The 13,578-nt window shown below is 41.6% G+C and overlaps 1 pseudogene; it reads right to left on the minus strand.

Moving 5' to 3' along the window:
- Positions 1–3,168: 3,168 nt before the first annotated feature.
- Positions 3,169–3,286, minus strand: LOC126142838 (5S ribosomal RNA; annotated as a pseudogene).
- Between the last annotated feature and the right edge of the window lie 10,292 nt (positions 3,287–13,578).

Raw genomic sequence — 13,578 nt, forward strand, 5'->3', positions numbered from 1 at the left:
CGAGTAGATGCCGACCCTGGTGAAGGTCACCTTAGGTTAGGTTCCGAAGATATGCTCGAGGCAAGATTGACCCTACATCTTATTTCAGAAAGTTCGATGAAGAGAGGCAAACTTACATACCTAGGATATGCAGATGCAGGGAAAGCTTTTGGCAATATTGATTTGACTATTTTGTCTGAAATTTTGAAGGCAGCAGGGATACAATATAGAGAGTGAAAGAATATTTACAACTTGTACAGAACCACACTGCAATGATAAGAGTCGAAGGACATCAAAGGGAAGCAGTAGCAGAAAAGGGAGTGAGAAGTGGCTAGAGTCCACTACCACTGTTATTAATTCCGCATACTGAGCAAGCACTAAGGAAAAGCAAGGAGTAATTTGGAAAAGACATCGAAGTTCAAGGAGAAGATGTAAGTACTCTGAGGTTTGCTGGCGACATTGCAATACTGTCAAAGATGGGAAAAATGTTAGAATGGCAGTTAAGTGGAATGCGTACTATCCACAAATGATATTATAAGATGAACACCAAACAAAGTAAAACAAGTGTTACGGAATACCGTCTTATTAAATCAAGTGATTTTGAAGGATTTAACTATTTAACCTAGAACATTTGTGTAACAAAACAACTATGGTGGCCGAGTATTCAGTTGAGGCTAGCAACAGAGAGAAAATCTTTCCTAAAATGGGGGGTTTGTTAAATTCAAACATCAGTATACGTGCTAGCAAATCTTTCCTGAAGATATTTGTTTGGAGTGTGGTCTTAAACAGAAGTGAAGCGTGGGCTAATGAAAGTTCCGATAAGATAAGAGATTTTAAAAATTTGGCACTATTAAAAAAGTTTGAAGATTAGATGGGTACATAGAATAACAAATTAGGACTTAGAATTAAAGAAAATAAGAAATTCATGGCCCTACTTAACTAAAAGAAAGGAGCAATCTATAGAACATCTCCTGATGCATCAGGAAAGGTCAATGTAGAAACAGAAGGCAACGTGTAGCTAAAATTATAGAGGGAGAATAGCCTTTGAATACGCTACGCAACTTCAAATGGTTGCAAAGTACGGTATTTACGCAGAGGGGAAAGTCTTGTAAACGACGGACTGGTAGAGCGAGTTGCACCGCACCAGTCTTCGGACTGTAGATAACAACTTCAAAGCAACCCCCTGTATCTCGTTTATTGGTGAAAATTACATTAAATGATAATAATCAGTACCTTTGTTTGAGTGACTCATTTTTACTTTCATGCAATGCATGTACTTTTACTCTGTATCATACGAGACTTTAAGATGCTTCATTTCGGAACTATGTTAATACGATGTTTTGTAATTTCCTTACTTTTTTATAAAAACAGTCGGTTTCATTTTCAGTGCCCTTTTCAACTTGCCGCGACTATCTTGTTTATTTCCATATACAAATGGCTCAGAGCACTATGGGACTTAACTTCTGAAGTTATCAGTCCCCCAGAACTTAGAACTACTTAAACCTAACTAACCTAAGAACATCACAAACATCCATACCCGAGGCAGGATTCTAACCTGCGACTGTAGCAGTCGCGCGGTTCCAGACTGTAGCGCCTAGAACCGCTCGGCCACTGCGGCCGGCTATTTCCATATACGAGAGCGTGTATTGAACAGAAATTTCGTCACAGTTATAGCTACTAATTACGTCGTGTTTCATATATCGCACCCTGTAATCAGTTAGCTATGTTAGCATCAGAAATAATGCACTCTAGAGCAGTTCCTAGCAGGAAATACAGAGCCAAGCGACATACAGAGGCAACCAACTTGTCTCTAATGCACAGTAGTTGTGCATTAATACTGAAGTAGTGCTGTCCGGGCTTGCACCTGGAGCTGAGTTGCAATAGGACTTTATTTATAGCGACTATGATTCCATAAAACGTTACTACGCGCGGTGTATTCAGCCGTGGAGTCGTTCTTTGTTACAGAGTTTTTGACCTGGAGATAAAGGGAAACGAGAAAATGCAACGGAAATGAGGGAAATTTGTCGCAGCGTTCAAAATGGCTCTGAGCACTATGGGACTTAACATCTATGGCCATCATTCCCCTAGAACTTATAGCTACTTAAACCAAACTAACCTAAGGAGAGCACACGACACCCAGCCATCACAAGGCAGAGGAAATCACTGACCCCGCCGGGAATCGAACCCGGGAACCCGTGCGTGGGAAGCGAGAACGCTACCGCACGACCACGAGATGCGGGCATGTCGCAGCGTAATAACACACAGCATGAAAATAAATATTGTAACGCAACAGAAAGAGCTACATCTGTCTAAGCAACTGCCCTACTGGGCTCGATAATGGTGAATAGAAATAACCGAGCAGAAGAAAATTATTCTCCGAAACTTTCTATGAATTGCTGTCGCAATAAGTAATCAGTGGGTGGAATTCATATTTTCTCCTCTGAGAGTACGTTTCCTGAGCTTGCTTGCAATATAATACTAGTTTAAAAATTGTATTGTTCCTGATGATTTATTGCTTGAACCAGTTCAATTACGACATTCAGGATGGACATACTGTATTTCAAATTATGTCATGTTTTTCATCTACGTGGCAACGGCCTTGCCGCAGTGGATACACCAGTTCCCGTGAGATCACCGAAGTTAAGCACTGTCGGGTGTGGCCGGCACTTGGATGGGTGACCATCCAGCCGCCATGCGCTGTTGCCATTTTTCGGGATGCACTCAGCCTCGTGATGCCAAATGAGGAGCTACTCGACCGATTAGTAGCGGCTCCGGTCATAGAAAACCATCGTAACGACCGGGAGAGCGGTGTGCTGACCACATGCCCCTCCTATGCGCATCCTCAACTGAGGATGTCACGGCGGTCGGATGGTCCCGATGGGCCACTTGTGGCCTGAAGACGGAGTGCATATTCCATCTACGTAGAAATAATAAGAGTTTCACTGTAATCATGTCTAGTTATTAGACTGCAGAAAACTATTTCCGTCCGAACCGGCCGCGGGAGGTCCTACGGAACCGACCGGCCGCCGTGTGATCCTCAGTCCACAGGCGTCACTGGATGCGGATGTAAAGGGACATGTGGACAGCACACCACTCTCCTGGCTGTATGTTAGTTTACGAGACAGGAGCCGTTACTTCTCAATCAAACAGCTCCTCAGTTTGCCTCACAAGGACTGAGTGCATTCTGCGTGCCAACAGCTCTCGGCAGACCGGACGGTCACCCATCCAAGTGCTAGCCCAGTCCGACAGCGCTTAACTTCGGTGATCTGACGGGAACCGGTGTTACCACTGCGACAAGGCCGTTGGCGTTAGAGGGGAGAACTCGTGTATCATTCAAAATATTGATTTGTTAGGTATTGTTCGGTTAACATTCTACACGTGCAAGTACTCTCTTCGCTGTTTCCTCGTAGGGAATGTCATCCCTAATAGCATAGATGATTCACTTTAAATAGTCAACAGTAATGTTTTTGTGGTAATTCACGGTATCGGCCCCCTCGCGTGAAGAGAAAACTGTGCTGATGTCTAAGAGATGGAGAGGGACGGAGCAATTACATAGAGATACAAGCACTTTCGTAAGTCATAGCTTCGCCCTGAAGATCAGTGGCGGTGACACTGTTTAGCCCAGCTGATGTAGTGTAAAGGAAGAGACGCGGATAAGGAGCACTGATTTTAGGCACAGGACATTAAAAACAGGAGCTTTGTTGCCGGAAACAGACGGTTCGGCCGTATATAAACGATGTTTGACTCTATTTGACCCAATTTTTCGTTTGAGAGTTTTTGTCTTCCAGCACAGAAAATTCATCACATAGTGAAACTCTACATTTCTTTAATCATTCGTACTTACTCTTTGTGGCGTAGATCTCTGATGCGAGTGAAGGTCATCTTGGGCTTGTACAAGAGTGGACTTGTAATCAAACTTTGTTTTATAAAACAACAATTTACAATGCAATAGAGATAAGAATACAGGTAACCATTGCACTCACCCTCCTCCATTATTTAACTTCAGATAACAAATGAAATAACAAACAACAAAACAATTGCTCGCACAACAATAAAAAAATAATATCGTCCCCATATCTCCAAACTGCACAACACTAATATGCAGTCAAAACTTATACTAGGACATAGCCATGCATTACACAAATAAAGCAATATTACTTCTGCACGAAAATGGCATTTACAAAAGGAGACCAAATTAAAATAGGAACAGCGGAATGTCTCCCTAAAATGTTGTACAGTTCGTTGCTACCAATACGTCCACTGTATGCCAAACGGACAACAGGCACGACAACAACATCTACACGGCTATATTACATACTGGAGAATCTATGAGGAATATGCATAAAGAAGCAAAATATACAGTGACTTACCGCTTAAAACATCGGTATCTCACAATGGCTTCGCTGTGTTTTCAAGTACAAAACTATAATGATGTACACGGCACTATGGCATTATCGTGGAAATATATTTACATGTGGCTATGGCTGGATCAAATTTCTCTCACGTCGTTTCCTTGCTTCTGCACAATAACTGCTGTACGTGGCCAAATTCACCGATCCCGGTGCACACCGCAACACTTTTTTTGATCGGTGCCGGCCGGTGTGGCCGAGCGGTTCTAGGCGCTTCAGTCTGGAACCGCGTGACCGCTACCGTAGCAGGTTCGAATCCTGCCTTGGGCATGGATGTGTGTGATGTCTTTAGGTTAGGGACTGATGACCTCAGATGTTAAGTCCCATAGTGCTCAGACCCATTTGAACCGTTCTTTTTTTTTCATCAGTCAAAACACTAAAGCACACCAACTGCACAGCACGTACCTACGCTATGGCCTGTGTTGCCACAAGTGGAACTATCCTCCATCCTTCTTCACTGTCAACTTGCTGCTTTCTTCTGGAAGCCAGAAGGGAGACACCGTCTGCTGCCACAACTTAAAGATGTCTGTATTACTGTCGGCCATGCACCGTGCTGACAGTTCCACTGCTTTGTAGCTAGTACGTCGCTGTATTGAAATCCACGTAACTCTGCCTTCCTAAGGTTCTTTCTTCCTTGGTGACTGTCCACAAACTACAGCATGTTCTCTCGCCTCCTGACATCAGACAGAATGGCAACCGCAACAGAACTCGAAAATGCGACCTCAGTGTCGTGACGTCTTAATATACCGCAATACACCTCGTTCGACACGACAGGGGGTGCACATACTGGAATACAAATGTGCATAAGAAAAACATCCACAATGGTAACCGAGAAAACTTCACAACAAACCATCCACGTAAACTATACATTCTTTCGGTTTTATGCTGGCTTAAGCAGAGATATACGTGCCCTACTTTCCCTTACCGTATATATATATATATATATATTAAGAGAATGTTCAAAAGTTACAAAACGGACATTCTGACACGACTCCTTAAAGGATGGCAAAGGATAACTCATTATCTTTACCTCCTCCATGTTCACTTTTCCAAAATTCTGCAGATACATTTGGTAACCCATCTTAAATACACTAGTTGAAAGGTGGCTACACTGAGCCACAGCACCAGAGATCGCGCCAGAGAGTTTTGTTCCGCCGCCTCCACTGGCAGTGATTCTTGAGAAGTAGCGGCAGGCAGTTCTTGTCGAGAAGCGGAGAGTGATTCTTGAGAAGTTGTGGTAGGCGGTTCTTGCAGATGTAGTGGAGAGTTGTTGAGATGTGGTAGTAGTGAGTGTTGTTCCATATTTTATGCAGTTGTTTGATGGGAGAGATAGCAGATGTTGTTCTAATGGAGATATTGTAATGGTCAGAGTGCATTTCGTCAATATATATGGAGGTAACAAAACACTATTTTATTTTATTCTTTCAGTGTCCTGAATAATGTGTCATTACAGGTTCAGTCAACAAAGCATCTGGCGTGTGTTCTTGTATTAGAGTGTAATTCTGGTTTTCTTGCGCAATTATCCTATTTCTAATTTTTTTTAATTACTTCAATATAAATGGTACTTGAAATTTCTTGTCTTGTTGAAGAAGAACCGTGCCAGATGTGTATGTTGAGTCACACTCCCACACACAGAACAATTACATTTGTGCTTTGGTTTCGTAGGTTTTATAGTTGCTGGGGACTTAATTAATTAATTGTGTTAACAGAAATTTTCTTACATTCTTTGTTGTCATTATAAGCAGTCAGATTGCGTACTAAAACTAATCAGGGCCAGCCGTATGCGAGACTTGCGTAATCGGACTAACAGCTACTAAAAATATTTGCATTTTATTTAATTAAGCCCCCATGCACGTGGCGACCCTGCCAGGATCGTCCCTTGGAATTCTTCTGATTGTAAAAATAGTAGACAGTAGTATTGTTGTAGTAATTGTAGTTAGTAATTGTAGTCTATTTTGCATGTGTAGATTCTTCTAACGGTATTTTCCAAAATTTAAATTTGTTGTCTTGTCTAAGGGTTTGACAATTTAGTGCAATTATTTCAATTGTTCGTTAATCGTGTTTCAGGCAAACATCTCGTGTGAATGGTATTGTTGGTGATAAAGTGTCATTGTGTGTAATTTTCATATAGTGACGAGTTTGGTATATTTTGTAAATGATTACACGATCAATGAAAAAGGCAAAAATGATGGATAGTGAGAATGACGAAATTGTTAACATGGCGAACTCGCTAACAGAGGAAAACAGTATCATGAATAATTAAGTGGAAAACAATTTAATCAGTCGGGAAAATAGTCCGGAAACAGTTCAAAATTTTTCACAATCGAAAAATTCTCAGAATACGAGATTAACGACAGAAGATATGCAGCGGTTGATGAGTGCAATATTAGATTTGGGGTCATGGATAGACTCAATGGGATCTGAATTAAGTGCAATAATAAGAGGGTCAGGCTCACAAATAGGAACAATTAAAACAGAGATGGGAACTTTGAGATTTGAATTAAAAACAGAAATGAAACCAATGACAACACGGTTATGCTCACAAATAGGATCTGAATTAAAAACAGTGGCAACACGTTTAGATTCACGAATAGGGACATGTTTCAGAAACAAGAATGATGAATCAAAGAAAGAAATTAGAGAAGAAGTACAACCGATTTTGAATTCTCACAATAATAGATTATTTGCAGTAGAGATTAGACAAGAGGAAGAGGATCGAGAACAGGAAGAAAAAGATCGCGTGATAGTACAGAAATTTTCAGAGTTAAATTTACAATGTGCACACGATAAGGAAGAAATATTTGAGAGAATCGAGGAATCCGTACCGAATGACAGATTAAATAACCTAACACAACAGTATGAACAGTTAACTACTAAATGTGACAACACCGAAACCCGAGTCGCGACATTTACAGAAGACCTAAATAAACAGAAAGAACAATTAAGTGACTCATCGGAAAGAGTTGAGGAGATCTCAGATAAATTGACAAGTGTTAGTTTAGCAGAAGGGTTTGAAGAAAATAATTTGTTTCATTTACGGGATGCAACAAGAGAGCGCCAGGCGCGTGAATTTAACATTAATCGTCATTGTGACTGGGACAGACGCGGTAGGTCTTTGCCGCCACGAGGCGAAAACTTTGACTATAAACACTTTTTGACTGTTCGGAAATTTAAGATCTTTCGCAATTCTAAGAATGACATTCATTCATGATCATGGTTAGATCAATTTATGTACGCACTTCCGCCAAATTTGCCACTAAGTCACAAACTGAAATTTATGTGCAGCTATTAAGGTCCTCAGGGGATTCACTACTCTAAGTGAATATGTGCCGTAGCGAGCATAGGGCCCCGAGCTGTAGTAGTGCTATTTCCCTTTCAGTTTTCTGTACTACAACCCTTCATCGTTACTAAATTGTTATCCCAGTCTTTATCTGCTCCCCTGTGTGTCTGCCCGAACATGATCTAATACACCTGCAATCTTCCTCTGTCTCTTTGTCTTTCCGTATACGTTTTAACCACACTCAAACTTCTGACTTTTCACTCTCCGACTTACGATATGTTGTAAGTTGAACATTTAAAATTAGGTTGGTATTTGAAGTATATTTAGGGTTTGTCAAAGTAAGACAAACGTTAATGTAAAATCGCATCTGGCCCTGCCGGATATGTAGACGCAAAGAAAATAAATAAGGTTCTGACCCTAATGAATGTATAGTTGCAACCTAAATTAATATGATATTTAAATACAAATACGCACATACATGCTGTGTGACTGTATTGAAGAGAATACAACTGCCTGTGGCAATTGAAGCTGCAAACTCAGGTGGCAAATGATGTAAAAGAGTGCAACATATCCTTATAGATTAGGAAACACGAGGAAAATAGGAATGCTTTATTCGAATGTGGGGAAAATTAATTCTCAAAGCACTTTAAACTGATGGTTCAGGTATTACTCACGTATGACATATGAATTATGGAATTACTACCCAACGTTGCAGTAACGAGATCTACCTAAGTTGTGTATGTCAGAAGACCAGGCACTAATCCACAACACAGAATGTGGTGTCACCGCCAGACACCACACTTGCTAAGTGGTAGCGTTTAAATCGACCGCGGTCCGTTAGTATACGTCGGACCCGCGTGTCGCCACTATCAGTGATTGCAGACCGAGCGCCGCCACACGGCAGGTCTAGAGAGACTTCCTAGCACTCGCCCCAGTTGTACAACCGACTTTGCTAGCGATGGTTCACTGACAAAATACGCTCTCATTTACCGAGACGATAGTTAGCATAGCCTTCAGCTACGTCATTTGCTACGACCAAGCAAGGCGCCAGTACCAGTTACTATTGATACTGTAATCATGTACCTTCAAGAGCGACGCTCATCATTAATGGATTAAAGTGAAGTATTCCACCAGCTACGTCCGTTTTTCTAAAGTCTAATTTCCTTGTCCTGTTCCAGACGTGAGCTAAAACGCGGTGTTGGCTCTCCTGCCAACCCACAACACAGAAAATACAACTACAAAAAGTCCTACACACATTTGCCACAAAGGCCTTGTTTTCTAGACCTAAACTGTCAAAACTGAATCAAACAGGTATCACTTCCAACACCAGGTGCTACAACATTTATATCTCTTAAAACTTCCATGAATTTTACCCTGTTTAGTCCCATCAAACGAAACTCTTTGAGCTCTCTAGCCATGGCGTGGTGTGCTAGTAGATGATATTACTAATATCTTCCCGTACCGTACGTTAAACATTGAAAGATGCTCAACCAGTAGTCAACTGTAAAATTTAAATTAGTTTCCAGAATTGATAGCGATGATTAAAACTAGAAGTGATTTGTAAGGCTAGGATAAAGCTTTTTTTCGTCCTGGCTCGTGCAAGCAGTATATCACTCATGAACTACCAACTATGTCTATCCCAGGCAGCGTCCCAGAAAGTAGTCTCTTCCTTGGAAGTAAAAACAGCGAAACAACGCGCTACCCTCGAAGCTACCAAAACCCATCCCGCCAAGGAAGTTGGCCCAGATCTCCTACACCATCCGCAAGCTTAATGCTATCCCTTGGTATGAGCCTTACCGTGAGCTAATCTCTGCGGCACCACCTACTGTCCTTGACCAGTCCCTGGAAATACACGATTACAAACTGAGGCAGCTTTTAACTCCTGGCTGGACGCTCTCAGTAACACTTTTCGCTGGTTATTCAGTCATTCTCTCATATTTACCTTTCTCTTGGCAGTCTCCCACTGGAGATCCGAATGAGGAACTGATCTAGAATGTTTTGCCGAGGCAAATCTCGCTTTGACGGTATTCAATTACAGGCCACATATTTGGTCATACATCAAGCGCGGTTAATGCAGCGGTTCAATTTCTTTCCGTAGCCTGAAGACATTAATCATCGCTGATCCTTCCGTCATCTAAGGGAAGTTCTCCATCGCAAATTCATGAGGGTGCCCTGTCCTCTCTCCGCTCATCCACGCTCTTTGACAAGGCCTTTAGCCGAACAGCAGACTTAGCAGTCTTTAAAAAAAAATCTAAACTTTAGCACTGAGTACTGTCGGAACTAGGACCTAGGATGTTTGATTACGAGTCAAAGTCAATTTCTCCTCACATTTGCTTTATTGGTGTTGCATTACCAAAGATTGAAATTAATAAAAGTAATGTATAATCAGCTTCTTCTGTGCAGTAATTGGTGAGAAAAAATTATGATTTTCTTCTTCTGTATTATTCTCATCTTCTAGATATTCTGTTGAAACCCTTTTTTTGTTTGTGTAACTCTTTCAGCTCTATTGAATAGCCATTTTCTTTTTGTAAACTTTAGTTTTCACATGACTAGTTCATAGTTAAACTACATCCACACATCCGACATGTTGTTATTCATCTGGAAAAACGTTTAACTTTTATTCAGACTTAGTACTGCATTTTATTGATGAAAATGAAATCTATTGTTTTCGAGTTCGCTTCCTTAGACCCCATTTTTAAAGTATAAAAAGAGGTACCTTCTAATTATTTCTTGAAACAACATCTTAAAATTACATCCCAAAAGGAAGTATTAAGTCGGCATCTTAAACTGACATCTTCCCTTTGAGAGGTCAGCGGTGCAGTACACAAAGGAAGCAGTTCAAAGAAATGGCTCTGAGCACTATGGGACTCAACTGCTGCGGTCATAAGTCCCCTAGAACTTAGAATTACTTAAACCTAACTAACCTAAGGACAGCACACAACACCCAGCCATCATGAGGCAGAGAAAATCCCTGACCCCGCCAGGAATCGAAACCGGGAACCCTGGCGTGGGAAGCGAGAACGCTACCGCACGACCACGAGATATGGGCAAAGGAAGCAGTTACTGGGGTAGCAGAGGACTTGGGGAGTGCACATGAGAGATTTTTGAGCTAGGCGGTAGTTTGAGGTTCTCCGATGAATACTCGCAGGATGATCCACAGCAAGGGACGTCAAACGGCGTTCAGATCAAAAACACTTCCACAGTCACAACTTCATCAGCAAACTGTCGAAGTATTCGAAATAAAGTTCCCGAATTTACAGCCCTCCAGGAAAGTTCTCTCGCTCAGATTATTCTTGGGATCGAGAGCTGGTTGAAACCCGAAGTGGATAGCTCTGTGACATTTATTGAATCGAGGAAAGTATATCGCAAAGAGACCGGCGTTAGGATGGGGAGTGTCCATTGCAGATGACAAAACTATTGTTTCTATTGACTGTCACAGTGAAGTCATCTGATTGCGTATAACAGGTGTAGGTGAAACCAAGTTAATTTTGGATGTTTTTACTGCCACCCGATCCTGCTGTAACAGTTACAGTCATTTAAAGGAAGTCAATATGCTTAAATACCCAGATCATACATTACTAGTTAGAGGCGACTTTAACCTGCCGAGTATAGACCGGGAATTCTATGGATTCATTGCGAGGGGTACAGACAGTCATGCGAAATTCTTCTGAACAGGTTTTCTGAAAAATTTCTTGATACAGCTAGCTCGGCAGCCCACACGCAGTGGAAATATATTAAACCTTGTAGCTGCAAACAGGCCAGACCATACCGACAATGTCAGTATAGAAATGGGGATTAGCGATCATGACGTAATCATAGCAAATGTGATTATGAAAGTTAATAAATCGGTCAGGAAGGCTAGAAGAGTGTTTCTGGTAGATAGAGCTGACAAACAGTTATTAACATGTTACTTGGACATTTAATTGGCATCACTTAGTACCAGTAAGATGGATGTAGAGGGATTATGCGCAAAGATTAAGCAGATTGTAATTCGTGGTCTGTAGGGTGACGTATCCCGTAAGTGGATAAATGGTGGAAAAGACAAACCATGGTTTAATAACGATATTCGTAAGATGCCTAAGAAACGAGAGGTTCTAGGTACAAAAGGGAACGCACAAACGACGACAAGCGAAGGAAGATTAGTAGAGATTGTTGTGTCTGTGAAAATATCTATGAGCGAAGCATACAACAACTATCACCGTCACTCCTTAGCAAAAGATCTGGCAGAGGAGCTGAGAAAATTCTGGTCGTATGTAAAATCGCTAAACAGTTCTATGTCTTCCATTCCATCACTTCACATGGTTCTGAGCACTATGGGACTTAACATCTATGGTCATCAGTCCCCTAGAACATAGAACTACTTAAACCTAACTGACCTAAGGACGGCACACAACACCCAGCCATCACGAGGCAGAGAAAATCTCTGACGCCACCGGGAATCGAACCCGGGAACCCGGGCGTGGGAAGCGAGAACGCTACGGCACGACCACGAGATGCGGGCCTCCATCACTTGTTGACTAGTCTCGTGTGGTAGTTGAAGGTAGCAAAACGAAAGAGGAAGTTCTAAATTTCACGCTCAAGATATCGCTCACGTAGGAGAACCCTACAAACATACTGTCATCTCCAGAATGAAATTTTCACTCTGCAGCGGAGTGTGCGCTGATACGAAACTTTCTGACAGATTAAAACTTCGAGTCTCGGTCCGGCAGACAGTTTTAATCTGCCAGGAAGTTTCACACTGTAATCTGACCATCGAACAGACTTCCGTATGGACGACATAGAAATAAGCATACCTGGCATAGAGAAACAATTGGAAGATTTGAAAACAGATAAATCACCAGGTATGGATGGAATCCCAGTTCGATGTTACAAAAAGTACTCTACAGGATTCACCCCTTATACAACTTGCATTTATTGTGTATCTCTCGCCCAGCACAGTGTCCCAAGCGGCTGGAGAAAGCGCAGGTGACTTCAGTATATAAGAAAGGTAAAACAACTGCCCCGCAAATTACGGACCAATATCCCTGACTTCTAATTCCTGCAGAATCCTTGAACATATTCTCACTTCCAATATAGTAAATTTTCTTGAGGCTAAGATTATGTCCACGAATCAGCATCGGTTTAGAAAGCATCGTTGTTTGTTGTTGTGGTCTTCAGTCCTGAGACTGGTTTGATGCAGCTCCCCATGCTACTCTATCCTGTGCAAGCTTCTTCATCTCCCAGTATCTACTGCAACCTACATCCTTCTGAATCTGCTTAGTGTATTCGTCTCTTGGTCTCCCTCTACGATTTTTACCTTCCACACTGCCCTCCAATGCTAAATTTGTGATCCCTTGATGCCTCAAAACATGTCCTACCAACCGATCCCTTCTTCTAGTCAAGTTGTGTCACAAACTTCTCTTCTCCCCAATCCTATTCAATACCACCTCATTAGTTACGTGATCTACCCACCTTATCTTCAGCATTCTTCTGTAGCACCACATTTCGAAAGCTTCTATTCTCTTCTTGTCCAAACTAGTTATCGTCCATGTTTCACTTCCATACATGGCTACACTCCATACAAATACTTTCAGAAACGACTTCCTGACACTTAAATCTATACCCTATGTTAACAAATTCCTCTTCTTGAGAAACGTTTTCCTTGCCATTGCCAGTCTACATTTTATATCCTCTCTACTTCGACCATCATCGGTTATTTTACTCCCTAAATAGCAAAACTCCTTTACTACTTTAAGTGTCTCATTTCCTAATCTAATTCCCTCAGCATCACCCGACTTAATTTGACTACATTCCATTATCCTCGTTTTGCTTTTGTTGGTGTTCATCTTATATCCTCCTTTCAAGACACTGTCCATTCCGTTCAACTGCTCTTCCAAGTCCTTTGCTGTCTCTGACAGAATTACAATGTCA

This window comes from Schistocerca cancellata, unplaced genomic scaffold (assembly GCF_023864275.1).
Source record: "Schistocerca cancellata isolate TAMUIC-IGC-003103 unplaced genomic scaffold, iqSchCanc2.1 HiC_scaffold_754, whole genome shotgun sequence".
Taxonomy (NCBI): domain Eukaryota; kingdom Metazoa; phylum Arthropoda; class Insecta; order Orthoptera; family Acrididae; genus Schistocerca; species Schistocerca cancellata.